The sequence below is a fragment of the Somniosus microcephalus genome, chromosome 16 (genome assembly GCF_052327205.1).
Source record: "Somniosus microcephalus isolate GS21.2 chromosome 16, FLI_Smic_1.0, whole genome shotgun sequence".
Classification (NCBI taxonomy): domain Eukaryota; kingdom Metazoa; phylum Chordata; class Chondrichthyes; order Squaliformes; family Somniosidae; genus Somniosus; species Somniosus microcephalus.
Genome location: NC_141002.1, coordinates 66985894 through 67001177, shown reverse-complemented (window position 1 = coordinate 67001177; position 15284 = coordinate 66985894).

The following is a 15284-nucleotide window of genomic DNA, read 5'->3' as shown; positions in this document are numbered from 1 at the left end:
TTGAAATTGACCGCAAGTTTGGGATTTCCGCATATGCTTGCGCATGTGCTAAATCCCAAACTTGTGAACTGTCAAGTTCCAACTCACATCGACTTCACTGCACATTTCCTCTACCCATTGAAATCAACATGCTGGTGAAAAGTTGGGCTAATTGCCCACCTACTGCGTATTATGCTGGAATTCTTTACGGCTGCTGCAAACAGGCACGGGAGCCTGTTTTCACAGCATAAGGGGAGGGGGGATGAGAAAATTGTATTAGTTGGTGGCTGCTGACTAACCCGTTGAATGTTTCCAGCATTTTCTGATTAAAAATATTCGTATGGGCTTTACTTTCATGGATTTTACAACTGTGGGGCATAACCTCAAGGGTCAAATGTGGCTAGGCATGTAACTAAATTCACTTCGGTATTAATTATCTTGAAATTAAATTAACAATATGCCTTCTCAGTTTACCTCGCCTCTTTTGTCAAAACCCACTAAAATAAGCATTAAGATGCAATGCTGAATCTGAATGACCTTACCCTCGGCAAGTTTGCTTCTCATTCCTTTCATCTTTTCTCAATTCTTTTAAACGGACACGTTTTCCATTATATTAATGCTGTACATTATTTGAAATATTCATCAGGATATAAAATTATGAATCCAGCATGGTATAATCTGTCGCTGTTCACACAGCTTTATTTTAACAATCCTTTCATAGTTTCCAGTTTTAACAGAATAGGAAATTTCAATGTTTTTGGTATTTGATTACCTGACTTGCAAGCGCAGAGATGAATTTATTTTGCTTTTGTTGCGCGTATGTTAAATATTTAAATACTAATAACATCCTCTTTATAGTGGGTCTTTACGAGTGAAAACTGCACAAAAAAACTGGAACATCTACAATCACAAACAATAGCAATCTCCTCTGTTTCCGGATTGGCTGAGAGTCAGGAAGTGAAACGAGCGCCACCTCACATGATCCCAGGTACGCATACACACAATGGTGTGCTCCTGGGATCCATGGGCCACTATGCTGAGCACAACTCTGCAGCGAAACAACACAAGTTCTGGAAGGGGTTTTCGCACCAGGTAAGTGTGGATTTCCTACGGATGTCGGCACCGTACTCCTTAGCTACACCACCGACCGCAAATTCAGGGCCATTGACTTCCAGAAGGCATTCGATAAGGTTCCACATAAGAGACTGTTAGCTAAAATTAAAGCTCATTGAATTGAAGACAAATTATTGACCTGGTTAGGAGATTGATTAGGCGGTAGAAGACAAAGAGTAGGGATAATGGGTATGTACTCAAATTGGAAGGAAGTGACTACAAGGGACCTCAACTATTCACTATATTTAATAGTTACTTAGGTAACACAATAGAGACCCATATATCCAAGTTTGCCGATGATGTTACAATTGGTGGTACAGTAAGCAGTGCAGACAGGAACATAAAATTACAAAGAGATGAAAGATTAAGTGAGTGGGCGAAACAGTGGCAGATGGATTTCAACACAGGTAAGTGTGAAGTCATTCATTTTGGACCAAAAAAGAATAGATCTGAGTATTATTTAAATGGTGAAAAGCTATGAACAGTAGAGGTCCAAAGAGATTTAGGGGCCCATGTACACAGATCACTAAAATGTAGTAGTCAGGTACAAAAAGTAATCAAAAAGGCTAACGGAGGGTTAGCTTTTTAACTAGAGAGCTAGAATATAAAGGGGAGGATGTTTTGCTGCAGCTATACAAAGCCCTGGTTAGACCATATCTGAGGTACTGTGTACAGTTCTGGGCACCGCACATTAGGAAGGATATTATTGGCCTTGGAAGGAATGCAGCACAGATTCACCAGAGTGTTACCAGGCCTCCAAGGATTAGATTATGACAAGATATTACATACACTAGACTTGTATTCCCTGGAATATAGAAGGGGTGATTTGATTGAGGTTTTGGGGATTTTGAAAGGCAGCAAAACGTCCTCCCCTTTATATTCTAGCTCTCTAGTTTAAAAGCTAACCTTCCGTTAGCCTTTTTGATTACTTTTTGTACCTGACTACTACATTTTAGTGATCTGTGTACATGGGCCCCTAAATCTCTTTGGACCTCTACTGTTCATAGATTTTAAAATTAATCATTTTAAACATGAGATCAATAAATTGATAGGGTAGATGGAGAGAAACTTTTTCTGCTGGTGGGGGAGTCTCGGACAAGGGGGCATAACCTTAAAATCAGAGCCAGGCCATTCAGGAGAGAAGTTAGGAAACACTTCTTCATGCAAACGGGGGTAGAAGTGTGGAACTCTCCCCCACAAAAAGTAATAGATGCTAACCCAATTAATCATTTTAAATATGAGATCAATAAATTTTTGCTAGTAAGGGTATAAAAGGATATGGAGCCAAGGCAAGTGATCAGCCATGACATAATTGAATGGTAGAACAGGCTCGAGAGGCTGAATGGCCTACTCCTGGTCCTATGTTGTCAACACTATCGACAATACAATTTTAGCATATCAAGCATTTTGAAGGGCAGAGGTTAGAGATAGGTACAAAGTATGACAGTAACCTTGAAAGACACAAAACAACAGAATTTAAGAATAGTGTGGAATAGAGACTGCAGGTATCAGTTAGCTGAATCCTGATAAATACACAACCACAAAGTCTTAGGCTTGGGTTAGGATTTCTGTTGACTAGATTGCATATAAAAAGACTGATTTCTAATATACACACATAGGCCGCGATTTCGCCTACCGAGACAGGCTCAATGCAGCCGAGGTAGGTGGCAGGTGGCGATCCTGCTCCCGGTTCCATCCCGCTCTGTGAGAAGAATTTTCCATTGATTGGGCTTGTTAAGCCGGCCCTGCGAGGTTCCCGGCCAATTAAAAGGAAGCGGGTCTGATTATGTCATTTCCTTAAAGGGGCCATGTCCACATTCATTTTGACAGTTGTGCTGTCATTGTTCTGCAGCATTGAGGCGCTGCAAACACTGACAAGCACTGCACAAAGGTGCACGGCTGCACCCAGGCTCTTGCATGACTCTTCCATATGCTTATGGAGAGAGTCACAGCACGCAGGGAGGTTCTCTTCCCTTCCAATGGGTGGAAGAGAACTCCCCAGGAGACCATCGCAGCCTGGTTGCACATTGCAGAGGAGGGCGCAAGCAGGGATGTCATTAGGAGGACTAGGCTGCAGTGGCGCAAACCTTTCAATGATCTCAGTAGATCACGAAACGTTACTGAAAAGCCACACTCAACCTCATCCTGCTGTGCCTCTCATCATATCCCCATCACTCTGCCTTCCCTGCCCTACTCCTGCACATCCTTACTCAACTTACCTTGCACCTCCACCCATCCCTCTCTATCTACATCATCACATCCCTATCTCACTAGCCACTCCACACACTCACCCTCATCCTTGTCCAATCATACCAACTAACAACACACACTTGTGTGTTTTCACCAATGTTCATGTAAAGTTTCTGTTGATGTATTGTTAAGCATTGAAATCTTTATTTTCCACACTTTGCCTTCTTGGACATATTTGTCTGCACCTTTGGAAGTGCCTTAGTGAGTTGCAGTGAATGGTGAGACATAACGTTACCACCCCCCCCCCCCCCGCAATGGTGGTGAGTGTGAAAGGAATGGCTTGGGCATTGTAGGGATGCTTTATGGTGCTGATGTGGTGTGGTGCCAACCTGGTGCATCATGTGGCAGCCAGGGTGTACCATGTCAAGTGAAGTAAATCTGGCCATGGTGAGGCCATCCCTGGCCTCCCAGGCAGCAATGTGGTTGGGTGCTGATGCCCTGTGTCCTGTGCAGCATCAGGTGATTGCGGAGCAGGTTGGTGTTGTTGTTGGTGATGCTGGTATTACTGGTGATGTTGGTGTTGGGGCTGGTCGTGGTGGGATTCTGAGGACCAAGGTGAGATTTTTTCAAGGGCACCGATGCTGAAGTTGAGATGACAGAAGCGATCTGTCAATGGTGAGAGAGGTTGCTCCAAGGAGGTGACAGTGGATAGAGAGTTTACTCCAAACACTTCCAACCTGCATAAAGCTGAAACATGTATTCCAAATCCTGAAGGCTCCAGCTTCTAACACTGGAAAGTGAACAGCTGTGAAATGGTAGCTTTTATACCACTTTTGCAGCTGTCACCTATTCAGAACAATGGAGAGTCATTGAAAACCCGACCTACTTACCTGACGTGATCCCCGAGTGCCGTGAAACTTGTCAAAAAGCCGGAAAAATGGTAAGTACGTGGTAAAATGCTGTTTAAGTACCTTTTACCAAGCTCTTAACTATGTCAATTGGCTTCCCCGCCGCTTGGTATCGGGTCTGTAAAGCGCAAACAGACCCGGCACTGGGGAAACCGACATGGAAGCGGGTTGACAGCAGGATCCCGACCCGCTGTCAACCTTTTCTATTTTGACAGCGGACCCGCCTCTGAACCCGTCCTCTGAGCGCCGGCAAAATTCCGTCCATACACTCCACACTGTGGAGGATCATCAATCCTGCTGCTAAATCTAAGTTGAAATACAAAACGCTTGACAATTTTTAAAACAGACATTAGGAAACATAATGTTAAGAAAGTATTTGCTGTCTGAAAGATGATATTTCTACAATGTGCTGCTTATATTAACTGACTGGTTTACTATGTCAATTGTGCTGCATATAAAAAAGATGGATTATGGGGAATATATTAAATGTTGGTTGTGAATGTGTATACAGCACCATTCCAAATGATAAATAAATAAAATCAATGCAATTGGGATTTGATTTGGTCCACTGGAATTTTGTGTTTGGATTAGTACAGCATATATTTTTATGAAGTTACTAAATCTTTGCAAACTATTGAAAATATTTAATAGTGGGATTATTGGATCAAGTTATCTTATAATCAAAGTGAAAAGAAGTCTTTATAATTAGTACAACTTTATTGAAAGCAAATGCTGTTGGATTTATGTTATATTTTCAGTGTCATTAATGTAATGTATATACCTTTAAGGGGGGAACTACTTTTTACAGCTCATGTATACTGTAGTACCAGCAGTGACCACACCTGTATATAGCACTGAGTAGTAATCTGTCCAGTTCAGTTCCAGAGTGAGCCACGTTGAGTAAACACCTGTTGTACCGTTCTCCTGCAGTCTTGTGTCTTACTACTGACGGACACAACATTGGCGACGAGGCAAATTCAATCCTACCTGCAACTCTGCATCACCTCCCAGGGATTCATTCCTGGAGACCAGTAGATTGGAGGTCAAGGCCAGAGACACGGGCGTCGACCACGGGCAACCGCCCAGTCATCCAGCAGAGACTCGAGAATTGCGGGGGAGGCTGTTGAGAGCCAGGCTTGGCTTTCCAGTTGCGGTGGTCCAGCGAAACGGGCTGGCAACAGGTAGAGCGCAGACCCTTCCCGGACAGCGGCGGGCTAGAGCCCGACCGAGCAGCACAGCAAAAGGCCGAGCAGCATCGACGGGAGAGAGAGAGAGAGGGCAGAGCGCACAGGGTGCAGCCGGTGTTCAGGGGCCGAGCAGCGTCGAGAGGGAGAGAGACGCGCAGAAACCCGCCAGGCGCCGCCATTGCCACGAGGACCGCCGAGAGTGGCGTTGGCAGCAGCGTAGGAGAAGCGCGCGAAACCTACAGGGCGCAGCCATTGCCACGAGGGCCGCCGAAAGCGGCGTTGGCAGCAGCGGGGGAGGAAGCAAAGCGCGGGAGAAGCCATTTTAAGCCACTTTAAACCACACCCAAAATGCCGAAGAGTGGCAGTATCACCGCATTTGACAATGAAGTCGAAGATTGGACTACATATGTCGAACGAATAGAGGTATACTGCAAGGCAAATGAGGTGTCAGATGACAAGAAAGCGCCGGTATTATTAAATTTAATGGGTGCAAAGACGTATGGCTTATTACGAAATCTAGTAACCCCAGCGAAGCCAGTGGAAAAGAGTTTTGGAGACATAGTGACAATACTACAGGAACATTTAAACCCCACACCACTGCTGATAGCAGAAAGATTCAAGTTTCACAAACGGAACCAGCATAAGGATGAAAGAAATGATGAGTATTTAACAGAACTGCGCAAACTATCGAAACACTGCCAGTTTGGAACGGGACTGGCAGATACCTTAAGGGACAAGTTTGTGTGTGGGCTTCAAAGTGAAGGAACCCAGAAACGGCTTTTATCTGAAAAGGACCTTAAGCTGGACAAGGCTTTCAGCATTGCGGTATCATATGAAGCAGCAGCATGGGGCGCTGCAGAGATACAACAGAGACCGCAAGAATATGGCACAAACGAAATGTCATACAGAACAGAGAAGTGCTATCGCTGCGGCAGAACAACACACGACCACAATGATTGCTGGTTCAAAGACAAAGTGTGCAGACAGTGTGGAAAAGTAGGACACATAGCACGAGTCTGCAGGTCGGGAAAGAAAACCAGCAATAAGAAATCTCCCAAAGAAAAGTACAAGAAGGTACATAAGGTGACGGAGAATAGTTCAGACGAACAAAAGAGTGATACCGACTCCGAAAGCAGAGAGCTGAGTTGTCTGAAACTACATAATGTGATCAAAACGGAGGATCACCGAACCATTTGGGTCACTCTCAAGATAGCAGGAGTCCAGGTAAAAATGGAATTGGACACAGGATCAGCCCTAACAGTCATAAACCGACGGGACTACGAGCGGCTATTCTCACACATACCCTTGAGAGACACAAAAATTATTTTGAAGACGTACACGGGGCAAAAAGTCTACCCCAAAGGAAAAATAAGGATGACCGTTATATATAACGGTAAGGAAACACCAAAACTAGACCTGTATGTATTGCAAGATGGAGGACCACCATTACTGGGACGTGAATGGATCCGGAAAATACAGCTGGATTGGCATTCCATACAAGCACTGACTGTGGCTGCCAAAAAGGATGACGACGTCACACCTGGGCGACTGTCAAAGATCCTAACCGACGTGCAAGAAGTGTTCCAGCAAGGACTCAGAACACTAAAAGGCATGACAGCAACAATTAAAATCGAAGAAAACGCAAGCCCAAAATTTTTTAAGGCTAGACCGGTACCTTATGCGATCCGCCCAGCCGTCGAAGCAGGGCTGGAGAGTTTGGAACGTTCAGGAGTACTGTCCAAGGTAGACTGGAGCGAGTGGGCTACACCCATCGTCCCTGTGATGAAAAAGTCGTTGAGCAGCACGCCTGGGGAACCAAGGAAGGTTCGCATCTGTGGGGACTTTAAGGTAACAGTGAACCCAGTCCTTCACACCGTGCAATATCCACTTCCGCGGATTGAAGATATTTTTGCCTTGCTATCTGGAGGGAAACGCTTCACTAAGATTGATCTGGCCCAGGCGTATCTGCAAATGGTGGTAGAAGAAGCATCAAAAAAATACCTCACAATCAACACCCATAAAGGTCTCTACCAATACAACCGGCTGGTATTCGGGGTAGCATCAGCTCCGGCTATTTGGTAAAGGGCAATGGAACAAGTCCTGCAAGGGATCGCAGGGACCCAGTGTTATTTGGACGACATCCTGGTCACGGGCGAAAATGACAGTGATCACCTCGCCAACCTGGAGCAGGTGCTCACTAGATTGAAGGAATATGGGCTCCGAGCTAACCGCCCCAAATGCGAGTTTTTTAAAAAACAGATCTCGTATTGTGACCACGTTATCGATAAAGAGGGGTTACATAAGTCCCCTGAAAAGATTGAGGCAGTAGTCAAGGCTCCAGAACCGGAAAATGTGTCACAACTGAGGTCGTTCCTCGGGCTGGTAAACTACTACCATAAGTTCTTGCCAAATTTGTCTACAATACTACACCCACTAAACACCCTACTGCAAACTGGAGTGCCATGGAAGTGGAGTGACGAATGTAAACGAGCTTTCCAGAAGAGCAAAACACTAATCACATCGAAAGAGGTATTGGCCCATTTCAACCCAGCACTACCAATTCGGTTGGCGTGTGATGCGTCACCCTACGGCATTGGAGCGGTGCTGTCGCACAAATTCTCGGACGGCTCAGAGAGGCCAATAGCCTTTGCGTCACGATCACTAACCTCAGCCGAGCGTAACTACGCCCAGATTGACAGGGAGGCCCTCAGCCTAGTGTGGGGAGTGAAAAAGTTCAATCACTATCTGCACGAGCAGAAATTCACCTTGCTGACTGACCACCAGCCTCTTGTCTCCATTTTTAATCCGAAGAAGGGCATTCCGGTGATGACTGCACAACAACTACAAAGATGGTCACTCTTTCTAGGGGCGCACCACTATGAGATTGAATATAAGGGCACGAAACAGCATGGAAATGCTGATGGGCTATCACGCCTGCCACTGCCTACTGTGGAGGAAGCACCAGCAGTGGATCCTGTCGAAATATTTCATTCGACTATAGTTGAATACCTACTGGTAACTAACGCTCGTATAGAAAAGGAGACCCGAAATGACCCGACACTGTCTCGGGTATATGATTTGACGGTGAAGGGATGGCCAGCACATGGCGACTCACTGTTGCCAGCATTCTCGACAAGAAGAGAACAGCTGTCAGTGTGCCGGGGGACCTTGATGTGTGGATCCCGAGTGGTAATTCCACCCAAGTTAAGGGATAGAGTGCTCAATGAGCTTCATGAGGGTCATCTGGGAGGGGTAAAAATGAAAAGCCTTGCCAGGGCTTATGTGTGGTGGCCGGGAATCGATAAACAAATCGAGGACCTGACCAAGAGCTGCTCAGGATGCCAGAAAGTCCAAAATGCACCACCACATGCCCCTCTACACCCATGGGAGTGGCCCTCATCTCCATGGCAACGGGTGCATATTGATTTTGCTGGTCCATTCATGGACTCAATGTTTTTAATAGCCGTGGATGCGCACTCGAAATGGCCTGAGGTCATCAAAATGTCCTCCATCACCACGGAGAAAACTATTGCAGTCCTACGGACCATTTTTGCCAGGAACGGCTTGCCAGAACAGATTTGCTCCAATAACGGACAACAGTTTGTGTCCGAAGAGTTCCGGAGGTTTATGAAGAATGGGGTAAGGCATTACACATCCGCCCCGTATCATCCAGCCACAAATGGATTGGCTGAGAGGTTCGTACAAACCTTTAAGAAGGCAATAAAGGCTACGTACAATAACAACATTCCGCTGCAGCATAAGGTGGACAATTTCCTGTTCGCCTACCGGAATGCGACACATGCAGTCACCAACCAGGCCCCGGCCATAAGATCTCGCCTGGATTTGCTCAGACCAAACGTACGAAGAGATGTTGAGAGTAAGCGATTCCAACACATCAATGAGAAGCCAACAAGGAGCTTCAATGTAGGGCAACCAGTCTTGGCCCACGACTACCGAACAGAAAAATGGCAGCCAGGAACGATATGCACGCGGCAGGGCCCACTAATGTACACAGTGGACGTTGGGGAGAACATCGTGAGACGCCATGCTGACCAGATCCTAGAGTCACAGGAACAAGTCAACCCCATGCCTCGCCCATACGTACCTGGTGAGGAACCCGACGTACAGGCCGCATCTACCCCAGAAAGAGTAGCATCGGAAGCTGATGACCCAACTGACGACAGGGTGCCAGAATCGCCTCCGCACCAAGAGCGAGACACTCGGGAAAGGCGCTATCCAGAAAGGATCAGGAAGCCTCCCCAAAGACTGAATATATAAATGGGCTATTTTCAGCTAACGTTGTATGTTAAAAGTGTTAATTGTAATTAGTTTGATATTTAATTGTTAAATGAGTGTTATGGTACTGTTAATCTAAAAGGGGAGGAATTGTAATGTATATACCTTTAAGGAGGGAACTACTTTTTACAGCTCATGTATACTGTAGTACCGGCAGTGACCACACCTGTATATAGCACTGAGTAGTAATCTGTACAGTTCAGTTCCAGAGTGAGCCACGTTGAGTAAACACCTGTTGGACCGTTCTCCTGCAGTCTTGTGTCTTACTACTGACGGACACAACAATTAACAGCTAGATAAGCAAGATTTTCCAAATCTAAGAGAATTAGATAATTTTGTAAATATAAAATGATTTCTGTAAATTTTCTAGTTGTTTTACAGTTGCATTGTCAGTAAGTATAGAAAGACAATACACATATATGGAAGATGGCAAAACTGCTGTGTAATAGTGCAAAGCTCATTCCACAAATGCGTGCATAATGTAAAACACTCCGATGGTGTTACTCAGAGGTAGTTAACTTCAGGGCCTTGAATGAGCTTCTGATGTTTATCACGGTCCTGCTACGGCCTAAATGCACTGCTAGAATGCAGCAAAATTACTGTAACAATAAACCGTCATTGAAATGAGGTATAAATATTTCACACCTGACTCTCACTGAAAAATACAGACCTTGCAGATATAATTGTATTATTTTTCTAACTAGTCTACAAAACAAAACTCATTTAAGATGCAAGTGACTCTGTTTGTCTTTTCCTGCTCAAATCCATTATTCTCAGTTGCTTAAGATGTAAGTATTCTATTTAATTGTTTATTTATTCTTCTGTCCCCAAAACCTTCCTTCTTTTTCTGAGTTTTAACATGATTAAAAGTTGTATTTTCTCTTCCTTACATCCCATGGGGAATTTTTAGTTCTTGCTCAAGTTGTCATTGCACAAGGGAGATGTTTTTCACCTAGGCATTGCCTGGGTGCTGAGGATTTACAAGTCTTGTTGGCACATTTGCTTTGAATCTGCTGCAGCATGTAGCTAAAATGTATGACGTTTCATGTTTTTTTTGAAGTGGCATAAAATACTGTAGCATTATGAGCACTGTTTTCACCCTGCTTCTGTGGAACTACGATACCCACAGTAATTTATGACAACCTATGTCACATAGGAACTAGGGGAAAAAATTACAAATAACAACTGAGACACAAGTAGTAGCATTTTATAGAGTAAGCTTTAAAGAAAAATTCTGTGAATGGTACAAGTTTGGCATGAGGGTTTTTTTGTATCTCTGAGGGGTGCTGATGTTTGCAGCAGAGCAGACGGGATTTTTATATGGTGCATTCATTCTGAGCGCAGACATTTAGATAATCAGCCAGCTTAGTTTAATAAATTACCACCTGGTCAAATAGCTGATTACTGGAGACTGTTGTATAGTAACAGTAAACTTACATTAAGCCATGTTTACAGCCAGGTATCAGCCTGTACCCAAGAAGACATATGATGCCCACAAATTTACAAAACAGTTTATAATTATTCATGCAGGTTCTTCCAAATCAAACTGTAAGGGCACTTCTTGGGCACATGAACGCAATATCATGTTGCCTAATCTACTGCAACATGTAGCTGAAATGGTAATTGTTCCAATGGTTTTTATATGAGTAATATGAAATATTGTAGTTATAAAATGGCTTTTCTTTGCAAAAGGCTTTTAAAATAAATATATATCTGTGAAAAATAACAATGGCTAAACGGTAGAGGCTTTTAGCCTGGTATTCAGTTGCTACTTCTTTTCTCAGACATCGGAAAAACTTTACAACTTGCATGTGCTTTGTTCATCAATTATCAAACTGTGAAATACTCATAACACAAGTGCACTTCTGAACAATGTCACATCTGAGTTTACCAGCTGTAGGGATACTCCTGCATAAAAGCTACTTAGGTCACAGTTGGGAAAAAATATAGATAGGAAAATACATATAGAAAATACATATAAATATAGATAGAAAATACTGTTAGGAACAAATATAGATAGGAAAAGCCAACTTTATTAAAAAACAAAAACCATTAATTTTCTTTTTATTTCTATATTTATTTATATTAAAAATAACATTTTATAGATTTTTATATGCCACTATTGGAACAGTACAAATGGTGCAAAGATTTTATTATTAGCTTTGATTTTACTACATGAATCCTTTATGATACAAATTCTGTCTTGCACTGTATATGGTCGTATTCATTACAGCAGTCTAGCTTGGCTTTTACATATTGCTTATGCTTCAGTGGATTTCTGCTTCCTAAACTGAAGGTTAATCAATCAGTGAGAACTGAATTAACTTAATTTTTCAGAATTTATGGATGTGGATAAAATATTCATCACATTATACAAATGTTACATATTTTACTAAATTACTATACAGTTAAGGACATGTGAATTTTATTGGTATGGTATTATCTGTCACAGAGTGACTGCATTGTTTAACTGACTGTTCAGATCCACCATTAGTTCAGCCTCAAGAGTCTTGTACTCATTACCTGGCCACGTAGCTTGGTCTCAGCAGCAAATTTTATATCATACAAGACAGTATCCTCATCTACATTGCTTATGAATAAAACAGGGAACTCAAAACAGTTTCCTTTGAAACACCACTGGTGACTGTCCCCCAGCCATAGCATGTTACATTCATCATTACCTTCTACTCCCTATTAACAAGACAGACTTGAATCCATTTCCCTTACAAATCATTTCATATTTTATTTAGACCAAATGTAAGGTAAACAACTAAGTTAAGTAATAAACTTGATGCAAATTTTCATATTAAATGGAAAGAAAAATTATTGTAGTGTGGGTAATTCTGGTGATGTTAATGTGATTTTTTTTACAGTACCATCTGTTCTCAACTATGATATAATCGCAATGAAAGAGAACAAATGTGTAACTGTATGATATAAATACAGAGCACTAAGTAATCCAATAATCTGCTGCAAAAATAATCTTGTATAACACTTTTGTGAATCAGATAATGTTGTAAACTTCAGTAATTACATCAAAGAGTTGTACAGTAATACCATTCTGTAGGTCATGTGATTGCATCAGTAGTAATTCCTATAGAATGTTGTCAGCTTGCAGCCCACAGATAATAAAAATCTATTCACTATATATACAGTATATACCTAATAAAATATCAGATAAGTGTGCATCAATTACAAAGCTGTATTAGCAGATGGCAGTTATAATCCATTTGAGCTTTGCTTCAATAGTTTATAGTCTCTATCTGAATTCCTTGGGTGAGTTACATCCTTCAAATGCTCTCCCAGAAAGATACGTATAAAATAATAGTTTTAAGTTACATTGCACCTCTGGGATGCAGATGCTGCATACCCGTTGCAATATTTTATTATGCACTAAATAGGTTTTTCAATTTCTAGCCCCATTTCTAGATCTGTTTTACAGTCTGAGGACTTGATCTTATTTGGTATGAATTAAAAATTATAATAGTGCTCATTCTTTAGATTAAAGTAACCTTTTCATATCATGGGTACCCAAAATCCCAAAAGGGGGTGGGTGAGGGTGGTGGGGGATGCAAAAGGGCGGTTTTAGGATATGTCCTTTAACAGGACATTACATTAGCACATATTTGACTTCTCCCCCTTGTAGTGCCAATACTACCTTGCAGTAGTTCTGTTTTTATTTCCAAGCTGTAAGACTAAAAATTTCCAAGCAATAAACTATTTTTTGATATAAGATTGTCAGTTTTGTTATTAACAAAAAGAGCTCTGACTTTTTGGCACATCAAACTGTAAGCTTATTTGAATGTCCATACAATCGAAAACAATTGTTTCGCATTCTTTTATTGTGTATTTTATTTGCACAGATTACAGCTTTGAGGGGTAGAGTGGCAAAGTTGATCGTCAGAGTATGAATGGAAACTTCATTTGAAGAATGTCTTTGAGAAGTAATTGAGCTTCGTTTTATTTCTTTTCCTCTGGATTATCTCCAGATTTTACCACAACCTGTTTGAGAAAAGAAATCAGAATCATGACTCTGCCAAACTGCCTTTTAGTAAATAAATCCAAATACTTTTTATTTTATAATTGTATGACAATTAATCCATATAAAGATAGCCCATAAGTTATATAATTTATGTTAGCGCATATTGCAGCTTTAGTCTTATCAGGAGATATTTCCTTGCTAATTAGTAATAGCACTGAATACATTCCAGCGCCCACTGAGCTATTCTTTGTTTTGTGAGAAGTTGGTCCATTGTTTTGTCCCCACAGGGTGTAAATGTTCATCAGCTTCTCTGATATTCTCCTTTAGTATTGTACTCCAAATGGACACTGGATTTGCATTCTCATCCTGCTGAATTTAACATTCATTGTGAACACAATGTTGAATTGCTAATATTGCTAAAAGACGCTTTTTATTTTAGTCTCTAAATTGGATTCCAGGACACAAGCATCCGAGGGGCAGCTCCCAGCTTTTGTGCTATCACATTTGGTTTACCTAGAGAAATAGCAAATTGTTTTATTTGGATTTGCATGTCTGCTGTCGGTCTACCGAAAACCCGTGTGCCTAGAAAAGTGAGAATTGCCTCCCAAATCCAACTGACAGTTGGGTGTAATAGCTATCCTTACCTGCATGTGGGCATGATGTAGGGATGAGATAAAGGAATTAGCAGTTTGAAAAAAAATGCTTTCCATGCATGCAAACTACTTTTTTGCCCACTGCAGATTTCATCATTTGGTTCCCCACGCAGTAGTCAAGAACAATACAAATGCATGAGGTGCAAATTGCTTATGGGAGGGCAGGAGCAGCAGAAAAAGTGGTGACCATTTTAAAAATATTTCTCCTATCTACTTACCAACCAACCACCTTACAGTCTAAACACGGTGTTTGTCCAAGCTATTCTTAAGATAGATGCTAGATTTGTATTAAAATTCTTTCAAACCCGGTAGCTTTATTATATTTACGAAATGTGGCTCCAGTTCTGACTACATGGTGTATAATGTAATGCATCAGCTTTGTCCTTGCAGACCTTCTCCAATTCTGCTGCTCAGTCTCCATGTTTTCTGTGCCGTTTTTACAAGTAAAATAATTAGTTAAACCATCACTTTCATCTCACTGTGAAACGGCTTCAGAAGTGCTTTGATACAAAAAAATGTCAGTATAAACTAGTCAGGTCCTGATTTTAGTCTGGAATGCAGTAAAATCAAGTGCTGCGAGAGCCCACCGGGGAGTATAACTTCCGTGCCTGTGAAGCTTTGTTTATAAAATGTCCTATATAGAATCCTTGCAATGTTATGAGGAAGTGGACTATCAAAGAATTACCAGGCGGGCAAAGGAACACTGCACCTGGAACTATTCAGACACAAAGCTCAATAATTCACAGCCCTCAATAATAACACGGGTCTGTCTTCCCAACTGTGCTTCATACCAGTTACCAGCCCAAGAGCAATAGAACCGCAGGCTTAGATTCTCACAGCCTCCCTCTAGCTGTGTTGTAGTCTCCCCTGAATCCTACAATGAATTGAACGAGGTTCTCCCAGTCCCTCTCTTCGGCTGTGTTGCCCCAGTTTCGGTGTTTATTGTTAATGGGATCAGTTTGAGGTTGTTGCCGGC